Consider the following 15,675-nt stretch of genomic DNA (forward strand, 5'->3'; position numbering starts at 1 on the left):
ACTTCTGATCCAGTTCGATGCTAATGCACCTGGGAAGGCAGAGGAAGATGGCCCAAGTGCCTCAGCCCCTGTACCCACATGGGAAATAGAAGAAGCTCCTGGCTCCTGGCTTCAACCTGGCCCAGCCCTGGTTGCTGCAGCCATTTGGGGAGTGGATAAGCAGGTGGAAGCGCTCGTTCTGTCTCTGTCTCTGTCTCTGCTTCTACCTCTCTCTATCTCTACAATCTTTGTAACTCTGCCTTTCAAATAAATAAATCTTAAAAAAAAAAAAAGTCAGCCTAACAGACCTTCTTCCTCCCAAAGTAGCTGCTTTCTGGTATTTAGCTGTAGTAACAAAAAGCTGACAGGGAGAACCTAGAGCAATGCCTGGCACACTGCAAGCTAGATGTGTAAATGCGTGGGTTACTTCCCTTTCTCCCAGAACCGATCCCTCTGCAAGTGCAAGGGGACTCCACCCAGGGTTACACAGGGAAATGTAAGCCCTTAGAATCCTCTGGGGAACTGGGAGGATCTCACATTCCCCAGCAGCTGTGGATCAGGACAAATCTGTTTCCATCTTAAAGACCCTAGCAAGGGGGAGCACTTCCCAGAGGTACAGAGGCCAGTATTATCCTTACACATTGGGCACCTTTGGCAAAGGTGCAAGAAATCAAAGAACTAGAAAGGAGAAGCACCTCATGTCTTCCCCTAGATCTCTGCTTGGCAAATCTGAGGATGAGCCGAGACAGTTCAGGTAACAGAGCGCCGCAGCTGCAGGCTGCAATGCATTTGTTCTCCTCTGAATTCTTCACATGCAAACCGGGCCCCCTTGCTCTTGGCACAACAAAAGAGGATTTTTCTTTCTAGTATGCCTTTTGGAATTGGCAAGCCAGCTATGTGCAGGGCTTTCCTGAGTTCCCAAAGGATCTCAGAGCAAACAGAAAACAGGATTTCTGCTCCCAAGGGTCACAGATAGGTAACTGCATCAGGCTGACCTGAGTGAAGAGCTGGAAAGATAATTCTGCCAACAAGTGCTACAGAAATTCAAAGCAGTGGGATAGGTCCTTGCCATCCCACCTGGAGAGGTGGGCTTGGGCTGGGGCCTGCAGGACAGGTGGGTCTGAGTAAGATGCTCCGTGCTGACTTGTGCAGCTGTCTCCAGTCACAGGGGTAGCCTTGTGAGCCCCACCTCCTAGGAGCAAGAGCAGGTGCTTCTCTGAGTCTGTCTAAAGTTAGAACACAGAAGTCACTACCGCTGTGACTTTCCAAACATGTACCAAACTTCTCCTTGAAGTAGTTCAGCCAGAGCCATGTGGGTCTTACATCACCTTTGCCTTCCAAATAGTCTTCCCTGGGTCCCTCTCCATGCCACTGAGAAACAAGGGACACTGCCACAGCCCCAGGAGACTCAAGTACTGTATTCTCCTGGGAGAGGAAGGAGGCCCGCCTTGTAGCTCCATGCTGTGCCCTGTCGGAACAGTCCTGAGACTGAATGCATAAACATGCCATGGCCAAACCACACAGAATCATAGAACTGTGACCTGAACCCGCAGCAACCGGCCCAGGAAATCAACAGTCAGCCATAAATAACAACTGAAAGACTTCCTTAACTTTCCTCTAATGATGAATAGGACCAACCAGAGAAAGCCAAATATGCACCCCCTAATGAGTCACATAGGATGTCCCACAGCCACTTAATCCACCTACACCTTCCCCGGCCAAAGGCTCCTGATCAGAGCACACCTGAAGTCCTCCTCCTTCCCCACTATAAATTCTTCCCAATTCTCTGCCTGCCTTTGCATCTCTGCTGAAATGCAAGCGAGGACTCCTCTGCTCTAGTAAGTTCCGAGTAAACAGCGCTGACTTTCTCATTCCCTCGGGCTTCATTTAGCCCACAGTCCCAAGAGAGGCTCACTGCACATCTCCAGGTTTCAGGAGTCCAGGGCCACCAGGACATGGCGGCTCCTGTGGAACAGGAACAGGGACACAGTGGGAAATCTGGTGCTAGAACACCCTTGGGGCTCCTCAACACCCAACCTGCCCGTACTCCACGCAGTGCTGTGGATACCTACCGGCTGTTTCTCCCTTTCTACACCCCTTCCATGTACAGCCTACCCCTCTGTGGTTGTCCAGGTAATGTCTTCTCTCCTTCCTGTCTACACACTGAATGCATTTTAGCTCTGTCATTCCTGTGTACAAATGATGGAGAAACCCAGCCGTGCCCACACCCTGGGCCACACTCCTATGAGGAACGCAGTTCTGTCCTAGGTAGCCAGGGGTCGTCCCGTGCAGGGGTTCTGCTGGGACAGGTGGACCAAGGGCACCTGCTTCTCTTTCTGGCCCTTCCATTACAAATGCGCTCCCACCCCCTGAGGAGTTGGTCTCTAAGAAGTGAGAGTAGAAGCGTGGGAAGGGTGTGGGGAAGGGAGGAGTGGAGACGGGAGAGCAACTGGAAAGAGGGATAACTCTAATGGCTGTGTCAAAGCCAGATAATTCTGGCTGACAACAACTCATTGACTACTTCGCGGTGGCTCACTGGGATAGGTGTTGGGTGCCTGGTCTGAGTTCTGCCTACCCCGCTTCCAACCCAGCTTTCTGCTAATGTGCGTCCTGGCAGACAACAGGTGATGGCGCAAGTTATTGGGTCCCTGTCACCCACATGGGACACCCAAATGAACTTCAACAGCCTCAGTTGTTGCCAGCATTTAGGGAGTGAATCAGCAGATGGAGGATCTCTGTCTCTGCCTTTCGAGTAAAAATTAATATTTTAAATAGCTAATAGAGAGCATTTTGAGTGTTGCCAATATAAAGAAATGATAAAGGTCAGAGGTGATAAATATGCCAAATACCCCAGTATGATCATTGCACACTGTACACGTGCATTGTAATGTCACACTGTACGCCATAAGTACATACAATTACTATGTGTCAATTAAAAGTGAAAAATATATTGTAAAAAGAATGTGCTCCCCTGGCCTTTTATAGCCTAGTTACTCTCCACGCTCCACTGCTCATCTTCCTGGCCACCCCCTCTCCCCGCCACAAGTCTGTCAAGAACTTGGCTGGAGCCTGGTGCTCCTGCTGAGCTCCCAACAGGAGCCACAAGCTGTTTGCCAAAGCCTTGCAGTGCCGTGGGCAGGAGGACAGCTCCTTGCTCGCTCCCATCAGCACGCCTGGCCTCACCTCCGCTCAGACCACCTAAGTGACAACACTCCCCTCGATGCCCCTCACAGTTACATGGACTTAATAACAACTCGACATGCAGATCTTGGCTTTAAAATCTGAAGGCAGCCTTTTCACGTGTCTGCGGTGAAATGGCCCACAGCAGTGCTGGGCCAGGTGGGCGATGAGCTGCTCATGATCACGTGAGCTTATCTGAAGTGCCACTGACATTCTCACATCACCACGAGGAGCCACACCCAGCCCACTTGCAACACTCTTCTTGTTGAGCGTGGGTGTATTAGTGTCTGCTGCACGATGGTTACAGTAGATAAAGTATTCGGGATTTACAGTAGGTAAAGCAAGTCTTGGGCAACTCGGCATGCCCTTTTTTTTTTTTTTTTTTTTTTTTTGACAGGCAGAGTGGACAGTGAGAGAGAGAGACAGAGAGAAAAGTCTTCCTTTGCCGTTGGCAAAGCCAATGGCTGCCATGGCTGGCGCACTGCAGCTGGCGCACGGCGCTGATCCAATGGCAGGAACCAGGTGCTTCTCCTGGTCTCCCATGGGGTGCAGGGCCCAAGGACTTGGGCCATCCTCCACTGCATTCCCGGGCCACAGCAGAGAGCTGGCCTGGAAGAGGGGCAACTGGGACAGAATCCGGCGTCCCGACCAGGACTAGAACCCAGTGTGCCGGCGCCGCAAGGCAGAGGATTAGCCTAGTGAGCCGCGGCGCTGGCTGGCATGCCCTCTTAATCCCTGGGCCTCTCAGGAGCCCAGTGCCCTCCCTTGGCCATGACTTGGGCAGCACACCTCAAGCCTCCGCCTCCAGCCCACTGTACCAAGGCCTCAGAGCAGATGTCGCCTCTCCTCTCACTCTTCAAAATTTGGCAGCCAGCTACGCTTCCCAAACATCACGGGGCTCTCAGTCTCTTTGATAAAAGACTTCATAGAGGGTAAAACTGATGAAAACCAGAGATGTTCTAATCCACTCCTATTCATCTTACAGATGAAGAAACTGAGTCCCTGGGTTGGGTCTAGCCTAAGGGTTAAGATGCCCACCCCCACGCTCATATGGGAGAGACCAAGTTCAATACCCAGATCGGGCTCCTGACTCCAGCTTCCTGTTACTGCAGAACCTGGGAGGCAGCACGATGCTACTCAAGTAGTTGGGTCTCTGCCACCTGGTCTCTCAGTCCTGGCTCGTCTCTCAATCTTGCTCCCATCTTCAGCCCAGTCAGCCCCAGCCCAGCCCCATCTGGGGACGCCCTCTTCCCCCCTCAACTCACTCACTCTCTCTCTCAAATAAATAACCTTTATAAAAGAAGAAGAAGGAAAAAGCAACTGATTCCATAAAAAGAAACACCAAAGACCAGCACAGACCCAGAGACTTCAACCAGAGTTCCCCGAATGAGCCGTCACCGCAGTGAGAAGCAGGGCCCACGGGGTTGAGTACGTGTCCTCTCCCAGCTGCACTGAACCCAGCCTGCAAGAGGCCTTCCTCGTGAGGCTCCTCAGCACGGCGGCTCCCCACCCCACCACAGCAGGTTCACAGATATCATCTTTACCACCGTTGTTGTTCCTGCTGTGGCAACTACAAGTAAGAAGAGAGGGAGACAGAGAAACACAGGATTCCCACCAACCGTAATCATTATTTACCTCTGTAACTCATGGCGTGCCACCACACCCCAAGAGCTCACAGAACCGCCAGAGGCTCTGTCGCGGGACAGACTGGCAGAGGTAGGGGGGAGCCCAGAAGAGGCTGCAGCTCGGCCGCAGGTGGAATTTGTAGACCAGTGTTTCCAATAGCACCTGTGTCTGACCTCCATGGCGCTTCAGCTCAGGACTTGCCGAACTCCGCTGATCATTGCCCACAGAGAGAAATATAATTTCACACTTACCTCTGCGGAAAGACACCCATCTATCCACACACAAACCACGAAACAGTTCGTGGAGCAGCAGGCATTCGGCAAAATGGCTGAGACACCACTTAAGATTCCTGCATCCCACATTGGAGTGCCTGGGTGTGAGTCCCAGCTCCACGTCCAGCTCCAGCTTCCTGATAAGGTACACCTGGGAAGCAACAGGTGGTGCCTCAAGTAAATGAATCCTTGCCACCTGGATTGAGTTCCACGTTCCTGGTTTTGGCCTGGCCCAATCTAGGCTGTTACAGGTATTTGGGGAGTGAACCAAAGGATGGAAGGTATCTCTCTCCCTCTGTCCCTCTATATTTCTGACCCTGCCTCTCTGGCTTTCAAATTAATAAAAATAAAATGTTTTAAAGATGGCTCAAGTAGTTGGGCCCCGGCCACCCATGTCAGAGACCTGGATGAAGCTCCTGGCTCCTAGCTTCTAGGCTCCAGGGTCCGGGCAAGGCCATCGCGGCCATTTGGGGAGTGAACCAGCAGATGGAAGATCTCTCTCTTGCTCTCTCTCTCTCCTTTTCTCTGTAACTCTATCATTCAAATAAATAAATATTTAAGAAAAAAAAGTTTGTGGAAAATGGAATTCAAAAATAAGTTTATTGAGATGAGTGTTGAACCTGGAGGTTAAGACGGCATTTGGGGTACCTGCATCCCATGTCAGAGTCCTGGTTCCACTTCCATGGTTGGGTCCTGCCACCCATGTGGGAGACCTGGATTGGGCTCCCAGTGTGTGGTTTCTGGCTCCCAGCTCCTGTGTGGTTTCTGCCTGACCCAGCACCAGTTGTTGCAGACATATGGAGGTTGAACCCATAGATCAGAGCTCCCGCTCTCTCTGTTTCTCTGCCTCCCTCTGTCTCTCTTCCTCACAAATAAATAAATGTTTTGTTAAAAATATAAGTTTACTTTCCTGCAAAAATAAAATTGAAATGCATGCATGGTTTTTCCAAAGCACACATTCCCCAGGGACTCTTTGAAGCCCTCCTCATTTTCCACTCATGTCTTAGCCCAGAAGACAGCGCTGGGGAACTCTCCTGTGCCACTGGGTCAATTTGCTCTAGGCCAGGCTCGAGCTAAAGCTTTTCCTGCCCCCTGTGCTCTATGAGATGCTATCCTGAGACTGAAGGAGTTTTTGGAAAGGACCCCGACCTTGATTCTACGTAAGTAAGGTATAGATGAGAACACCCTGGATGCACAGACTGCTGGGTAGTTGCCGTTTGTAACCCTGACTTCAGTATTTCTGTGTCTAGAAACAGCTGCATTGTTCTAGAGCTATGTTATGCAGGAGAACTTCCTGTGACAATGGAAATGTCTACATCTACGTGTGACAGCCACATGTGCTGGTGAGCACTAGACATGCTTGTGTGACTGACAAGCTGAACTGTTTTATTTACCTTTATTTTTTAAAAAAGATTTATTTATTTATTTGAAAGGCAGAGACAGAGAGAGAGACAGATCCTCCATCTGCTGGTTCACTCCCCAGTTGGCTGCAATGGCCAGAGCTAAGCCGATCTGAAGCCAGGAGCCAGGAGCTTCTTCCCAGTCTCCCACATGGGTGCAGGGGCCCAAGGACTTGGGCCATCTTCCACTGTTTTCCCAAGCCATAGCAGAGAGCTGGATTGGAAGAGGAGCAGCCGGGACTCAAACCGGTGCCCATATGGGATGCCGGCACTGCAGGCAGTGGCTTTAACTGCTACGTCACAGCACCACACCAGCCCTTTTATTTAGTTTTAATATAATTGCTTTAACATTTATTTATTCAGGGACCTGTGCTGTAGCATAGTAGGTTAAGCCTCCACCTGCAGTGCCAGCTTCCCTTATGGGCACCAGTTTGAGTCCCAGCTGCTCCTCTTCCAATCCAGCTCTCTGCTTATGGCCTGGGAAAACAGTGGAAGATGACCCAAGGGCTTGGACCCCTGCACCCACGTGGGAGACCCAGAGGAAGTTCCTGGCTCCTGGCTTTAGATCAGCCTAGCTCCGACCGTTGTGGCCATTTGGGGAGTGAACCAGTGGATGGAAGACACCTTTCTCTCTGCCTCTCCCTTTCGCTGGCTGTAACTCTACCTCTCAAGTAAATAAATACAATCTTAGAGAGAGAGAGGGAGGGAGATTTATTTTGTTCAAAAGCAAAGTGACAGAGAAAGAGGGAGAGAAATAGAGAGAGGTATCTTCTATCAGTTGGTTTATTTCTCAAATGGCTGCAACAGCCAGGGCCAGGCCAGGCCGCAGCCAGGAGCCTGGAACTCTCAGTCTGCCATGTGGGTGGCAGGGGCCCCAAGCACTTAGACCATCACCTGCTACCTTCCCACGTGTATTAGCAGGAAGCTGGATCAGAAGCCGAGCAGCTGGGACTCCAACCAGCACTCTGATAGAGGATGCTGGTGCCACAAGTAGTGGGCTAAGCCACTGAACCACAGCACTGACCCCACCTTTAATGTAAATTTAAGAGGCTGGCCTACAGCTTGAATACCCTATACAAGTTCCAGTTGAGTTCTGGCTGCTCTACCTCCCATCTAGCTCCCTGCTAGTGTGACTAAGACAGCAGTGGATGATGGCCCAAGCACTTGGGCCCCTGCCACCATGTGGGAGACCTGGATGGAGTTCTAGGCGCCTGGCTTCAGACATTCTGGCTCCTGGACCAGCTCCAACTGTTGTGGCCATCTGGGGAATGAACCAGCAGATGGAAGATTCTCTCTCTCTCTCTCTCTCTCTCTAACTCTGTCTTTCAGATAAGTATATGAATGTTTTAAAAAGTAAATTTAGGGGCCGGCGCTGTGGTGCAGCAGGTTAATGCCCTGGCCTGAAGCACCGGCATCCCACATGGGCGCCGGCTTGAGACCCAGCTGCTCCACTTCCAATCCAGCTCTCTGATGGCCTGGGAAAGCAGTAGAAGATGGCCCAAGTCCTTGGGCCCCTGTACCCATGTGGGAGACCCAGAAGAAGCTCTTGGCTCCTGGGTTCGGATGACAAAGCTCTGGCCGTTGTGGCCACTTGGGGAGTGAACTAGCAGATTAAAGACCTCTCTCTCTCTCTCTCTCTCTCTCTGTGTGTGTGTGTGTGTGTGTGTGTGTGTGTAACTCTGACTTCCAAATAAATAAATCTTAAATAAAAAGTAAATTTAAATAACCAATATGACATGGCTAGTGACTGCCATGATGGACAGAGCAATAGATAGTCTGTTTACAATAAACAGGTCTTTGAAATTTAAACTTACAAAATGTATTGAGATTATTAAAATAACATCATCATCAATTCTTATATACTGGGGTCCCCCAAACCCAGTTGTTAAGTTTGAAAACAAACCCAAAAAAGGATTCTTCTTTAAAAATAAATCAAAAACAAACTGATCTGTAGGATACCTTTAAATTCTGTTATTCTCGATCCAAGACACAGACGAGCATTAACCCGGAGAAGGAAATCTGCCCCAAAGACGTTGGTCTTTACATATCAAGATGTCTGTTACATCAAGAAAGGTCTCAACAGGTTCTGCATGGCCTGAATGGGGACAGCACCACCCAGGAGTAAAAGTCACAGAATGAGCACCCTGCCAAGTAGGCAGTTGACTTATGAAGCTTTACAGTTGGAGATTATTAAGTGATGACATTGAATAATGACAATGAAATGACATCAATAATTAATAACATTAAATACTGACATCCCGATAAGCAGCAAAGCAGAACTCAAATCTAGATGCCTCCAATTATGAACCTTTGTGCTGAGCGTCTACTGACTTGAGCACTCATAGGTGAGTTGTAGAATAGAGAAGATTCATAACAAGGGACATTTCAAAAGCCACATGCTGGCCCACCTGCATTATTCCTTGGAACAGGCTCCAGGCCTCCCCAAGGAGGATTTGCTCTGTGCCCCACCAGGGTGCTTGGCAGGTACGGATTAGAAAAGAAGCTGCTTTAGATGAAACCCCGCAGGTCTCCTCGGGCTTGTCATAGGTGAATCATAAAATTTCCCACATCTCATCTCGCAGTTCCCTCCAGGAAGCAGTGGCTCATCTGTTCAAGGGTTTCACTCATGATAATCCTCTGTATTGAAAAGAGATTTTCTTCCAAGAACCTGAAAGTCCTCTGTTCTTCTCACTTCTCTGAAACTAGCTAATGACTAGGGATTTGCCTGGCCTCTGTTCATTTTTCAGAAAAGGAAACTGAGGCAAAGAGAAAGGAAGGGGCTCAGCCAGAGTCATCGCTTCAGGGGTCAGCAGGGTTGGGAGCAGCTCCCAGCCAGGTTCCAGGTTACCCCTGCCACTGACCCCTCTTCCCTCTCCGTCATTCCCATATGGCTAATTCTCCACAGGAGGCTTGGATTTGCTCCATCTTTCCCAAAAGGCCCTCATCAAGTTACCCAGGACCATCCTGAGTACACAGAGGAGGCCCAAGGCCATGCCACGCCCCAGGCAAACTTGGAAGCAGATGAGATAGACAGAAAGGTGAGATGTCACCTTCCCACTCATTAACTTATTCAACAAACATGTCCTGATGATGTGTGTGTGTGTTGTGCTGTGACTCCATGCAGCATTCTTCAGAGACTGGCTATCCAGGGATGACAGAAGAGGAAACGGGATGGGCGTCTGGCCTAGTGCCTAAGACGTGTGTGTCCCACACTGGAGAACCTGGGTCCAACACCTGCCTCCAGCTCCTGACCCCAGCTTCCAGCCAGTGCAGACCCTGGGAAACCTGGACTGAGTGCCCAGCTCCAGGCCAAGGCTCCTCACCTAAGTCTTGGCCCGGCCCTGGCTCCTGCAGGCATTTGGGGAGTCAACATGCTATGGGGTCTCTCTCTCTCTCTCTCTCTCTCTCTTTAATTAATTTTTTAAAAAGGAACACAGATGATTACCAGCCTCAAAAGCCAGGTGTACCACGTTTTGTCTGAGCCTGTGGTGTTCGAGGTCCTTCTGTCTGCCCCAGGCCCTCCACTCTGCACACATGGGACTCACAGCAGACCTGCTCACTCACCACAGGTCCCACTCCCTCAGGTCCCACAGAGCAGATGAATTGAGACCCCTGCCTTCCAAAGGGCAGAAAGGGCTCCATGGTTTCATGACAGGGAAGGGCACGGGAGCACACAGAAGGCCCCGGGTTGTGCAGCAGCCGAGCCCGTCTGCAGGGGGAGGCCACGAGGCAGGGAAGCACGGTGGGGAAGGGCACCCCAGACAGAGGTGTGGCACGTGCCTGGGCAGAGGCCTGGAAGGAGATGGTGACGGCTGTGAGAGACGTAGCTGGCACCAGGTAAGGAGAAGCAAAGGGCCGGAGTGGACAGTGGCCTACAGGCAGATCCTGGCCCTGATGGTCCTGCTGTCTATTCTCAGAAGGAAGTCCCTTCTGTAAGCTAGGGGGGACTGTGAGCAGACAATGGGTAAAAGGAAGAGCTAGGAGAATGCCAGATTTAAAATTTAGAGAGCTCACTGGAGCTCTGAGGACAGCCTGCGGCAGTGAGGGGAACCGAAGGACTACCATCATAAGGGTCCTGGGAGGACGCAGGAGCTGAGCCGAGGCAGCAGCTGAGGCCGGGGCAGGCCCACAGCCGTTCTGGTGCCCTGCAGGGAGCCAGAGCGCACAGTTCTCGGGCCCCCAGAGGCCACGCAGCAGCCCACTTTCTCCCTCTGACCCTTCGTCCACGGAGCACACGCAGAGCTAGTACGGATCTCCCTCCACCCTCTCGGACGAACAAGAAATGTGACTTTGTCTACGACTCAAGCATTCCTAATGTGAGCTCCTTCGTGCTGGGGGGCGGACGTGTCATTTCAGTCAAGGTGGGAGCCCGTGCCCGAGGCGCCTCTCGGCGGCCAGACCTCTGCTGGGAGGGTGAGCTGCACGGCCTGCGAGGACACAGGTCCTCGGGTCACACCAGCTGCCTCAAGACCATCTTGCCGACCACAAGCTCTGTCCATCAGCTCTGTCTGCCACATACCTCCAGTCTCTGTGATGCTCTAAGCTGCAAGAGACCGTGAAGCAGTGGTGAGCCGTGGGAAAGAGGGATCCTGCAGCTACCTCAAGCCCTGGCTAGTTCCAGGCTGTTCTCAGGGAGCCTTGGAGAAGCCCCTGGGCTGCCTGAGGCCCTTGCTCCCTAGATCCACCATGTAGCCATCACCCTCTGCAGCCTGGCCACTTCCCAGGGGCTCCAGGAAGGCACGGACGTCCCCTCTGCTCCTGGACTGCTCAGCCAATCTGGGGGTTCCATCAGCTCCCACCTCAGGACTTACACAAATCTTTACATTTTGTATTAGAATTTCAGTCCTCTTTTTGACCACAGCCTACATGCTGTGTTTCCCTTTACTTGCACATAATGGTATGGGAACAATTGTAATGTCATAGCCGGCGCTGCGGCTCAATAGGCTAATCCTCCGCCTTGCGGCGCTGGCACACCGGGTTCTAGTCCTGGTCGGGGCGCCGGATTCTGTCCCGGTTGCCCCTCTTCCAGGCCAGCTCTCTGCTGTGGCCCGGGAAGGCAGTGGAGGATGGCCCAAGTGCTTGGGCCCTGCACCCGCATGGGAGACCAGGGGAAGCACCTGGCTCCTGGCTTCAGATCAGTGCAGTGCGCCGGCCGCAGCGGCCATTGGAGGGTGAACCAGCGGCAAAGGAAGACCTTTCTCTCTGTCTCTCTCTCTCTCTCTCTCTCTCACTGTCCACTCTGCCTGTCAAAAAAAAATTGTAATGTCATTGGAAAAGTAATATACCAAAATACATATACTCTATTTCTGCAATGTTTTTAAAAACCCACAGGGAAAAAAGACTGGGAAGAAATCAATCAAGACCATATGGATGTGGGTGTGGCCTCGGGGAGAAGGAGGAATCATACAGGACTGCTTACTTACTATGAGATACGGGAAACAAAGAAAGAAGGAAGGAAATACAAATGCTAACCGTGGTATTTAAAACCGTAGGGTCTTTCCTTTTATTAAAGACTTTTTTTTTTTTTTTTTTTTAAGAATTACAGAAAGAGAGGGGAAGACAGAGGGAGGGAGAGATCTTCCGTTCACTGGTTCACTGTCTAAATGGCTGCAATGGCCAGAGCTGGGCCAGACCAAAGCCAGGAGCTTCATCCAGGTTTTCCACGTGGGTGGCAAGGTCCAATCACCTGGGCCATCTTCCACTGCTTTTCCTAGGCCATTAGCAGGGAGCTGGATAGGAAGTGGAGCAGCCAGGACACAAACCGGCACCCATATGGCAAGGTCCAATCACCTGGGCCATCTTCCACTGCTTTTCCTAGGCCATTAGCAGGGAGCTGGATAGGAAGTGGAACAGCCAGGACACAAACCGGCACCCATATGGCAAGGTCCAATCACCTGGGCCATCTTCCACTGCTTTTCCTAGGCCATTAGCAGGGAGCTGGATAGGAAGTGGAACAGCCAGGACACAAACCGGCACCCATATGGAATGCAAGCATTGTAGGTGGTGACTATCTGCTATGTCTCGGTCTTTAAAAAAAATGTAAAGATTTATTTTATTTATTTGAAAGACAGAGTTACAGAGAGAGGTAGAGATAGGGAGATCTTCCATCCGATGGTTCACTCCCCATTGGCCGCAACTGCCGGAGCTGTGCCTATCTGAAGCCAGGAGCCAAGAGCTTCTTCTGGGTCTCTCATGTGGGTACAGCGGCCCAAGGACTTGAGCCATCTTCCACTGCTTTCCCAGGCCATAGCAGAGAGCTGGATTGGAGCAGCTGGGACTAGAACCAGCACCCATATGGGATGCTAGTGCTTCAGGCCAGGGCTTTAACCCGCTGTGCCACAGCGCTGGCCCCTGGTCTTTACATTTTTAACTATCATTTATTGCTGCTTTTCTCTGGTTTTCAATTTTTTTAGTAATCTGATTATTTTTTATAATGAAATTAATTTATTTATCATTCATTACTGAGAAGTTAATATGTGCCAGTCACTAAGCAAAAAAATGGGGAAGAGAGGGACCGGCGCTGTGGCATAGCAGGCAAAAGCTACCACCTGAAGTGCCGGCATCCCATATGGGTGCCAGTTGGAGTCTGGCTGCTCCACTTCCGATCCAGCTCTCTGTTATGGCCTGGGAAAGCAGTGGAAGATGGCCCAAGTCCTTGGGCCCCTGTACCCACATGGGAGACCTAGAAGAAGCTCCTGGCTCCTGGCTCCTGATCGGCACAGCTCTGGCCATTGCAGCCATTTGGGGAGTGAACCAGCAGATGGAAGAACTCTCTCTCTCTCTCTCTCTCTGTCGCTCGCTCACTCTGCCTCTCTGTAACTCTGCCTTTCAAATAAATAATTAAATCTTAAAAAGAAAGAAAGAAAGAAACAAAGAAAGAAATGGGGACGAGAACTGGAAACCTTGACCCCTGGTCTCACAGAGCTTTTAAATCTAGCAAAGGAAATAAGCATGGGAGAAATAAAGCGTTCCAGAGATGGGCACTATCACAGAACCCACAGGGTGCTAAGAATATGACGGAGGGGCCGGCGCTGCGGCACAGGAGTCAAGCCACCCCATATCACAGTGCCGGCTCAAGTCCCAGTAGCTCTGCTTCTGATCCAGCTCTCGGCTAACGTACCTGGCAAAGCAGCAGAAAACGCCCCAAGTATTCAGGGCCCTGCTACCTACATGGGAGACCAAATGGAAGTCCAGGCTCCAGCTTCCACCCGGCCTAACCCTGGCCATCACAGCCATTTGGGGAGTAAGCCAGCACATGAGATTCTCTCTCCTCTTCTCTCTTTCTCCCTCTCTCTCCTTCTCTCCCTCCCTCTCTGTCACTCTACCATTCAAATAAATAAATCTTTAAAAATTCGGGGCCAGCACTGTGGCGCAGCGGGTTAAAGCCCTGGCCTGAAGCACTGGCAGCCCATATGGGTGCCGGTTCTAGTCCCAGCTGCTCCTCTTCCAATCCGGCTCTCTGCTATGGCCTTGGAAAGCAGTGGAAGATGGCCCAAGTCCTTGGGCCCCTGCACCCACATGAGACCCAGAGGAAGCGCCTGGCTCCTGGCTTCAGATCGGTGTAGCTCTAGCCCTTGCAGCCATATGGGGAGTGAACCAGTGGATTGAAGACCTCTCTGTCTCTGCCTCTCTCTGTAACTTTCAAATAAATAATAAATCTTAAAAAAAAAGAATACTTTAAAAAAATTTTTTTAAAAGTTTGACAGAGAAACATAGAAAGCAGGAAGGGGCCCATCAAGAAACACCTTTATGATGCCATAAAACAAGTTTCAACAAATCAAAGGACTGAAATTATACAGAATATATGCACTGAATCTCACTGGCAATGGACAAAGAAAAGTTACCTTAAAAATATCTACATGTTCGGAAATCAACAATACATTTCTAAGTAACTCATGGATCAAATAATTCACAATGAAAATTAGAAAATTTTTGAACAAAACTACTATAAATCAAAACTTACAGGAGTAACTGAAGCAGTCCTAAGAAGAACATTTATATCCTTAAAATGCATGTATCAGAAAGAAGTGAGGCTGAAAAGAAACAAACATAATTTTTATACCTCAAGAGTACTTCCAGGGGGCCCAGCGCTGTGATGTAGCGGATAAAGCCAACACCTATGGTGCCAGCATCCCATATGGACATAAGTTCAAGTCCCGGCTGCTCCACTTCCAATCCAACTCCCTGTTGATGAGCCTGGGAGAGCAGTGGAGGGTGGCACAAGTGCTTGGACCCCTGTGTCCATGTAGGGACCTGTAAGAAGCTCCTGGCTCCTGGCTTCAAATTGGCCCAGCTCCAGCCATTGGGGCCATTTGAGGAATGAGCCAGAGGATGGAAGATTTTTCTGTCTCTCCCTCTTTCTGTTTGTAACTCTGACTCTTGAGTAAATAAATATTTTTTAAAAAAGTACTTTCATTGATTTGAGAAATACTTTTTTAAAACAAGACACAAAAAGAATTAAAGAGAAAATTGTAAATAGGACTATATTTAAATAAAGGAGTTATTTCATCAACAGGGATTTTTTTAAAAGATTTATTTATTTATTTATTTATTTATTTATTTAAAGGGCACAGTTACAGAGAGAGACAGAAACAGAGAGCAAGATCTTCCATCCTCTGGTCCACTCTCTAAATGGCCGCAACAGCCAGAGCTGCACCAATCCAAAGCCAGGAGCCAGGAGATTCTTCCGGATCTCCCATGTGGGTACAGGGGCCTAAGAACTTGGGCCATCCTCCGCTGCTTTTCTTGGCCATTAGCAGGGAGCTGGATAGGAAACGCAGCAGCCAGGACTCAAATTGGCACCCATATGAATGCCAGCAGCGGCTGTACCCACTATGCCACATTGCTGGCCCTAATAGGTAGAATTTTTTAAATGAAAAGGCAAGTCACAGAGTAAGATACCTGTCACACATATAACTGACAAAAAGCTCATTATGAGACTACATAAATATGTCCTTCAGACCAGCAAGTGAAGGACCACTCAATAAGGAAGATGTACAGGACATTTGAACATTGTCAACTATAACACCCCAGTCAAATAATATAAGAATAATAAAGTATGTGGCTTTCTCCAGGGTGATGACATTGGATTAGAAGAGATTTGAAGGGCCAGTGCTGTGGTGCAGCAGGTAAGGGCACCACCTGCAGTGCCGGCATCCCATATGAGCATCAGTTCAAGTCTGGCTGCTCCACTTGCGATCCAGCTCTCTGTTATGGCC

The sequence above is a fragment of the Oryctolagus cuniculus genome, chromosome 2 (assembly GCF_964237555.1).
Source record: "Oryctolagus cuniculus chromosome 2, mOryCun1.1, whole genome shotgun sequence".
NCBI classification, from domain to species: Eukaryota; Metazoa; Chordata; class Mammalia; order Lagomorpha; family Leporidae; genus Oryctolagus; species Oryctolagus cuniculus.